Genomic DNA, 8,689 nt, shown 5'->3' on the forward strand with positions numbered 1-8,689 from the left:
GGATCCGTGGTGGTGGGAAATGGGCACTGGTGGAGGGATGGGTACTTGATCATTGTATAATTGGAACCCAAGCACAAAAATTTGTAACTCTTCAACTGTACTTCATGGTGTCTCACTTAATCACTTAATCACTTAACTTCCCGTTAGTCGTCGATTTGCTCGAGCAGGCGCCAGTAACGTCTCCATTTGTCCCTGTCGCGTGCTAGTGTAGCCCAATGACATCTGTTCGCTCCGGGAACATGAAGGGCCTCAAACCGATGTTCATGATCTTGACAAAGAAGTCTGACCACCTGGTAGGTGGGCGGCCACGCGGTCTTTTGACATCCCGTGGAATCCAATCAGTAACAGCTCTAGTCCAACGGTCGTCTTTATATCTCATTACGTGACCAGCCCACCTGATTTTCGACACCTTGGCAAATGAGACAGCGTCCCTGATCCTTGATCGTCGATGGATGTCAGAACTCCGGATTCGTTCTCTCATTTGAGTGAAACGTGATATTCCAAGCATAGCTCTTTCTATTCTTCTTTGGGAGACCTGAATAGCATTCTCATCCTGTTTGCATAGGGCCCAGGTCTCTGAGGCGTATGTTAATGCAGGAAGAACAGTGGAATCAAAGAGATGTGCCCAGAGCCGGAGGTTCTTCGTCCTCTTAGCTATTTCTTCGACGTTCTTGAAGGCGTTCCAAGCCGCTCTCTTCCTCCTGCGCAGCTCGGGTGCCAGGTCATTTGTCATGTTGACCTCTCGACCTAGGTACACATAGCTGTTGCATTCGGAGATGGTCTCACTAATAAAAATAAAAAAATAAAAGCAAATAAAGAAAAATAAAATCCCCTAGAGCTGAATAATGACTTTTCAAGAGAGAATGATTTCTGTAGAAGTTAAGCACTGACCCAGTATGCCTGTGTACAAAACCTAACTTTTTCACTTAGGTAATTCTTTTACTTCTATTGCTTCATTTCCCAGTACTCCCCAATATCATTTATAATTAATCCACAAGATCATCATTCAATAAACACAAGGTAATTTCATTTTAATATATTTAAGATGTAGCACTGTGGGACTGTCCTCCCGTTGTTCATCGATTTGCTGGAGCAGGCCCAGTAACGTCTCCATTGTGAGACTTCTCGGTACTGTGTTTGGCATATCGAATACGTCACGGGGAGCTTGCCAGGCTTTTGCTGTGCGGGCGAGATACTCTCAGTAGCTTGCCAGGCTCTCTGAGAGGGGCGGAGGAATTGAGCCCAGCTCGGCCTGGCTGGCTGCACGCAAGGCAAACGCAATACCGCTGCGCTATTGCTCATATTTAAGATATTTAAGATAAATAAAATATTTAAGATAAATAAAAGCCCATATTTAAGATAAATAAAATAATAACTTTATATTATTGAAATACAAAATTTCTACACCCTTCCAACACTGCAGTTCTCAGGACCACTGCCCTTGTGCCTGGTCTTCTTCATGCTCATTTCCCCACACTCTTCGGTAATGTTTTGGTTTCGATATTATAATACCCAGAGTTGGTCATTGTATAGTACAGGCTGGAGCGATAGCACAGCGGTAGGGCATTCGCCTTACAAGCGGCCAACATGGGCGACCCGAGTTCGATTCCTCTGCCCCTCTCGGAGAGCCTGGCAAGCTACCGAGAGTATTCGATATGCCAGACACAGTAACAACAAAGTCTCCAATGGAGACGTTACTGGGCCCGCTCGAGCAAATCGACGATCAACGGGAGGGCCTTTACTTTACTTTTATTATTTTATTTTGAGTCTCTGTAGTCCACAGATGAGTATGATCATCTGATATTTGTGTTCATTTGACTGACTTTGTTGAACATAGTATCTTTCAATACCATTCATGTTTTAATAGATGGTATGATTTCATCTTATTTTACACAAGATACTGACCCATTCACATGTAGTTAGTTATAAACATTGTTTGTATACCAATAATTTGACTCCAGGGATAAGGGGAATAAAAACAATGATAAACAAACTGTACTTCATCTAATTAAAAATATTATTTCATGGAAAAAGGAACTCGAGCTAAAATTTAAAAAGTCCTACTGAATGGGAAAATATTTGCACACAATCCACCAATGAGGTAATAATTAAAACATGTAAAGTAAACACAAAGTACAATATCAAAAATTCCAATTACTACATCTAAAAAGGAGGAGTGGAGATGAACAGACACATTCTCAGAGAGAACATCTATATTTACATTCGCTAGAAAAACATGCAAATTGTTACGATTTTCTTATTATGGAATTGTTGATATTAGGGAAATTTAAATCGAACATCAATGAATTATCATCTCAGACAAGTGACAATGGCACATTTCAAAAAGATTAGAAAATACGTTGTTAGCAGGGGTGTAGTGAGAAAGAAACTGTAATCCACTCATGGTGGGAATGTCTTTTGTTTCGGACTCAGGGGAAAGCAGTATTGAGATTCTCAAAAGTGTAAGAGTAGAATTCCCCTGTGATCTATTGATTTTAATTCTCATTAACCATCCTCCCCCAAAACAAACATAATTACTTTGAAAAGATATATGAACATCACATACAGAAGAAAATTTATAATAATATCTAAAACATAGTAGGCATTCAATTGAATAAGCAAATGTATGGTGCATAGTTACCTGTAGCAAATATTTATTTGTTTTATTCTCATTACTTTGTAATATAAAATTCAAATATAATGGCTAGAATAAACTTCTACCTTTTTAAAAAAAATCCAGTTCTGTGATTGTTGTACAACTCAGATATGAAATTTCAGAGAAAAAAAGACACATTTTAGAGAAAGAATATAAAATAGTTTGAAATTTAATCAACTTAAAATTGGTTGAAATAATAATCAATACACTCTGACTTCATTAATGTGAAAATATATCCTTATATTTATCAAGTATACAAATCTTTATCTACACTAAAACATTTTGACTTCAGAAATGATTTTGTAAACTATAATCATGTCTATTTTGCCTATGTTTAACTCAACACCAAATTCATTAAGATTTATGACAAGCTTCAAGATTAGGGACTTATTAGCTCATCTTGAATCATCTTCCAAAATGTTATAGTCTCTATTGTTCATAGATTTCAAATGGTCCTAGAAATTCATTTATCCTATCTATGAACATATGGTGCATACCAGTCAACAGAAAAGACTTTACAATTTGACATTCTTGATAAAACATCCTTTTCAATTTTTACATTCTCTGATAGTTACTTTTATCATCAGCTCTTCACAAAATCAGAAAGATTAAAATTAAAAGTATGAGGAGTTTACTAAGGGGATAAAGTACTGGAGAGTATCCAAAGGATGTGGAACATATTCACATCCACAGAAGGTTATCCCAAAATATATAATTGTAAACTCATACCACTTCTTCTAAATATAAACACACACACTTTTCTTTCAAAATAGCTTTATTTTAGTTGATGTTATCAGTTCTGTGAAACAGTTTATTCTCTTCATTGTTATATCATTGTTACTCACCAATTGTAGCAGTACAGGAAAAGCAAATTTTTCTCTTGATATATAATCTTTCTGAACTCTGAGCATTGTACATTTCTACGTGCCAAAGTTTGCTAAAGGTTCTGCCTGTGTGTGTGTGCTTTGCATATTGTAATAATAACTAGTAAAAACGGACATCTGCCAACATTAATGGTGGCCATACCTCATTGGTGTTCCAACTGCTCACAGTCTGATTCAGCCTGCCATCCCGAACTCTAGCCAGCTGTCAAAACAGCCACAGCTGCCATCTTATTTACTGCATAAGGTTTAATGGCATTGTAGTTTCAGGCACTGCTGAGATGGTGCCTCTTAATGGCTGTAAAACTTAGAGGGATGAAAGTCTGAGAGGAATCAACACATATGCAACATGTTTAAACCTTCTGATAGTAGCACCAGTGTGCTCTGAAGTCTCTTAGGTTGTTCTTTGTTGATTAATAGGATTGGACATAGCACAGAACACAGTGGGCCCTCCAGAATTCCTGTAAAAGGTTTTTTTTTTTTATTGAATATGCTTGTTTTAACAGGAAAAATCACTTTGGCCATGGTATTTGTTCAAAATGAAACAGTTGTTTTAAAATAACTGACCTGACAAGAAAGATGGTGGCCATTGTGGATAGATGTATTTTCATTCCTATAGAAAAGATAAAAATTTTCTCCCTTTAACAGCTGTGGCAAAGCTTTTACACTTGTCTTTTACTTCTCATGAACCAGGTTTCTTAATGATTTCTGATCTAAACATTGAACCCTTATATAGGTACTGCATTTCCTTACACATTTTAATATATACACATGGATATAGTTTCAGTTTGTTTAAGTTATCCAGATACAACATTTTGCTATTGTTATGTTGGGGGTAGTTGGTAGGACTGTGCCCCTCCTAGGGTCCAGTTGGTTTGAAATATGGAAATAGCCTCGGGCAAGATTTGTGGTTATGTTCTTGGGGGTTATGGATGTTAACATTTTGGTTATTATTTCAGAAAAATTAAATTTAGTGTCTAGAGATTATTACACACTAATAATAATTAGTGTATCAGTAGAAATTTTCTACTTTGTTTTTTTTATTAGTGAAACACCATGAGGTACAGTTGTAGACTTACAAATTTTTGTGCTTGGGTTTCAGTTATACAATGATCCAGTACCCATCCCTCCACCAGTGCCCATTCTCCATCATTTACATTTTTAAAAAAATTTTTGTTAGTGATACACCATGAGGTACAGTTGTAGATTTTCAAATTTTTGTGCTTGGGTTTCCGTTGTGCAATGATCGAGTGCCCATCCCTCCAGCAGTGCCCATTCTCCCCCTCCACTAATCCCAGTATCCCTCCCATCCCCCTCATCCCCCACATCCCACCCTGCCTCTGTGGCAGGACATTCCCTTTTGTTCTCTATCTCCTTTTGGGTGCTGTGGCCTGCAAAAGAGGCATCGAGTGGCAATCATGTTCGGTCTAGAGTCTACTTTCAGCATGCTTCTCCCATCCTGGGGGGATCCTCCCAATACCCCCCATTTGGTGCTCCCTTCTACATCTGGGGCACCTTTACCCCTAGAGTGTGAAGCTGACCTCTAAGCCAAGGAGTAAACCTCCTGGTATTTATCTCAGCTATTCTTGGGCGTTGGTCTCCTATTTTGTTACTTTATGTTCCCCAGATGAATGCGATCTTTCTATGTCTATCCCTCTCTTTCTGACTCATTTCGCTTAGCATGATATTTTCCATGTAGTACCACTTGTATGTAAATTTCATGACTTCATCTTTTCTGACAGCTACATAGTATTCCATTGTGTAGATGTACCAAAGTTTCTTTAACCAGTTATCTGTTCTCGGGCACTCAGGTTTTTTCCAGATTCTAGCTATTGTAAACAGTGCTGCAATGAACAGAAAATTGCAGATGTTGCTTCGACTATACTTTTTTGCCTCTCCAGGATATATTCCCAGGAGTGGAATTGCTGGGTCAAATGGGAGCTCAGTTTCTAGTTTTTTGAGAATCGTCCATACTGTTTTCCAGAAGAGCTGAACCAGTCGGCATTTCCACCAGCAGTGAAGGAGGGTCCCTTTCTCGCCACATCCGTGCCAACATCTGTTGCTTTTGTTCTTTTGGATGTGGGCCAGTCTCTGTGGTGTGAAATGATATCTCATTGTTGTTTTGATCTGCATCCCCCTGATGATTAATGATGTAGAACATTTTCTCATGTGCCTTTTAGCCATTCGGATTTCATCTTTGAGGAAGTTTCTGTTCATTTTGTCGCCTCATTTTTTGATGGGGTTGGATGTTTTTTTCTTGTGGAGTTCAACCAGTACTTTGTATATCCTTGATATCAACCCCTTGTCAGATGTGTATTCGGCAAATATCCTTTCCCATTCTGTAGACTGTCTTTGTATTTTGCTTACTGTTTCTTTTGAGGTGCAGAAGCTTCTTAGTTTAAGATAGTCCCATTTGTCTATCTCTGTTTTCACTTGCTTAGCCAGTGGCGTGACATCTTTGAAGACACCATTAGCTTCAATGTCATGGAGGGTTTTGCCGACTTTGTCTTCAATGTACCTTATGGATTCTGGTCTGATGTTGAGATCTTTAATTCATCTTGATCTTACTTTTGTACATGGTGTTAGGCACAGATCTGAGCCCATTTTTTGCTTGTAGCTGTCCAATTTTGCCCACACCACTGGAGCGATAGCACAGCGGGTAGGGCGTTCGCCTTACAGGCGGCCAACATGGCCGACCCGAGTTCGATTCCTCCGCTCCTCTCGGAGAGCCCGGCAAGCTACCGAGAGTATTCGATATGCCAGACACAGTAACAACAAAAGTCTCCAATGGAGACGTTACTGGGCCCGCTCGAGCAAATCGACGATCAACGGGAGGGCCTTTACCTTTACTTGTTAAATGGCTTTCCTTATTCCACATTTCTTGCTCCTTTATCAAAGATTAGATGATCATATGTTTGGGGGGAGATGTCAGTATATTCAACTCTGTTCCATTCGTCTGCTGTTCTGCTTTTGTTCCATACCACGCTGTTTTAATTATTACTGCTTTGTAGTAGAGTTTGAAATTAGGAAGGTTGATTCCTCCCATTTTCTTTTTCCCAAGAATTGCTTTAGCTATTTGTGGGGGCTTATTGTTCCATATAAATTTCAGGAGTGTTTGCTCCATTTCTTTGAAGAATATCATGGGTATCGTGATTGGATCGCATTGAATTTGTATAGTGCTTTGGCATGTATTGCCATTTTGACAATGTTAAGTCTCCCCATCCATGAACAGGGGATATTTTTCCATTTCCTTGTGTCCTCTTTTATTTCCCGAAGCAGCTTTTTGTATTTTTCTTTGTAGAGGTCCTTTACTTCTTTAGTTAAGCTAATTCCAAGGTAGTTGAATTTCTGGGGCACAGTTGTGAATGGGATTGTTTTCTTCACGTCGTTTTCTTCTCTCTCACTATTTGCATATAGGAAAGCCATGGACTTTTGGGTATTGATTTTATAGCCTGAAACTTTACTATACAGATCTATTGTTTCTAGGAGTTTCTTGGTAGAGGTTTTAGGGTTCTCAAAGTATAGTATCATATCATCTGTGAATAGTGAGAGCTTGATTTCTTCCTTTCCTACTTGGATGCCCTTAATGTCTTTTTCTTGCCTAATCGCTATTGCAAGTACTTCTAGTACTATATTGAACAGCAATGGAGAGAGTGGGCATCCTTGTCTCGTCTCTGATCTTAAGGGGAAGGCTCTTAGTTTTTCCCCACTGAGGATGATGCTTGCTGTAGGCTTGTGGTAGTTGGCTTAAACTATATTGAGGAAAGTCCCCTCTATCCCCAATTTGGCGAGGGTTTTCATCATAAACAGGTGCTGGATCTTGTCAAATGCTTTCTCTGCATCTATTTATATGATCATGTGATTTTTATCTTTTCTTTTGTTGATATGATGTATTCGATCACGACCATCCTGTTACTTGTCGATTGCCTCGAACAGTCCCCAGCAACGTCTCCTTCGTCCTAGCCCTGAGATTTTTAAAAAAGTGCCATATTCCAGGCTCTTTCAGAGTTAGGAGAATGAGACCCTTCATTGTTACTGGTATTTGGCATATTTGGTACGCCATGGGGAGTTTGCCAGACTCGGCCGTGTGGGCAGGTTACATTTGGTAGCTGATGTATTATGTTGATTTCCGAATGTTAAACCGTCCTTGCATTCCCGGTTTGAATCCACTTGTTCATGGTGTATGATCTTTTTGATGAGTTGTTGAATTCTATTTGCTAGTATTTTGTTGAGAATCTTTGCATCCGTGTTCATCAGGGATATATATAGTCCTGTAGTTTTCTTTTTTTTGTGGTGTCTTTGTTTCCTTTTGGTATTGGGGAGATATGGGCTTCATAGAAACTGTTTGGGAGAATTGCTGTTTTTTCAATTTCCTGGAAAAACTTGAGAAGAACTAGCAATAGGTTCTCTTTAAATGTTTGGAAAAATTCTCTAGTGAATCCATCTGGACCTGGGCTTTTGTTTTTGGGAAGACTTTTGATTACAGTTTCAATTTCCTTGATGTTAATAGATCTATTCAAGTATTCTATATCTTCTTGATTCATCTTCAGGAGATTATAGAAATCCAGGAATTTATCCATTTCTTCTAGGTTCTCTTGTTTCGTGGCATACAGACTTTCAAAGTAGCCTCTGATGATCTTCTGAATTTCTTTGGTTTCTGTTGTGATATCTCCATTCTCATTTCTTATTCAGTTTATTAGGGTTCTCTCCCTCTGTTTCTTTGTGAGTGTTGCTAGTGGTTTATCTATATTATTTATTTTCTCGAAGAACCAACTCTTAGTTTCATCGATCTTTCGGATTGTTTCTTTGGTTTCCATGTTGTTGATTTCTGCCCTAAGTTTTATGATCTCTTTCCTTCTGCCTACTTTGGGCTCCTTCTGTTGATCCTTTTCTAAGATCTTGAGCTGTGAAGTCAAGTTGTTTATGTGCATCCTTTCTACCGTCCTGAGATATGCTTGCAGATCTATAAATTTTCCCCTTAATGTGACTTTTGCTGCATCCCATAAGTTCTGGTAGCTCGTATCTTCATTCTCATTTGTTTCCAGGTATCTTTTGATTTCGTCCTTGACTTCCTTCCTGACCCATTCATTGCTCAGCATTGAGTTGTTTAATTTCCAGGTGTTTGATTTGGTTCTCCGTGTCTGTGTGTGAT

Source organism: Sorex fumeus, unplaced genomic scaffold, assembly GCF_029834395.1.
Source record: "Sorex fumeus unplaced genomic scaffold, SorFum_2.1 ptg000053l, whole genome shotgun sequence".
Taxonomy (NCBI): Eukaryota; Metazoa; Chordata; class Mammalia; order Eulipotyphla; family Soricidae; genus Sorex; species Sorex fumeus.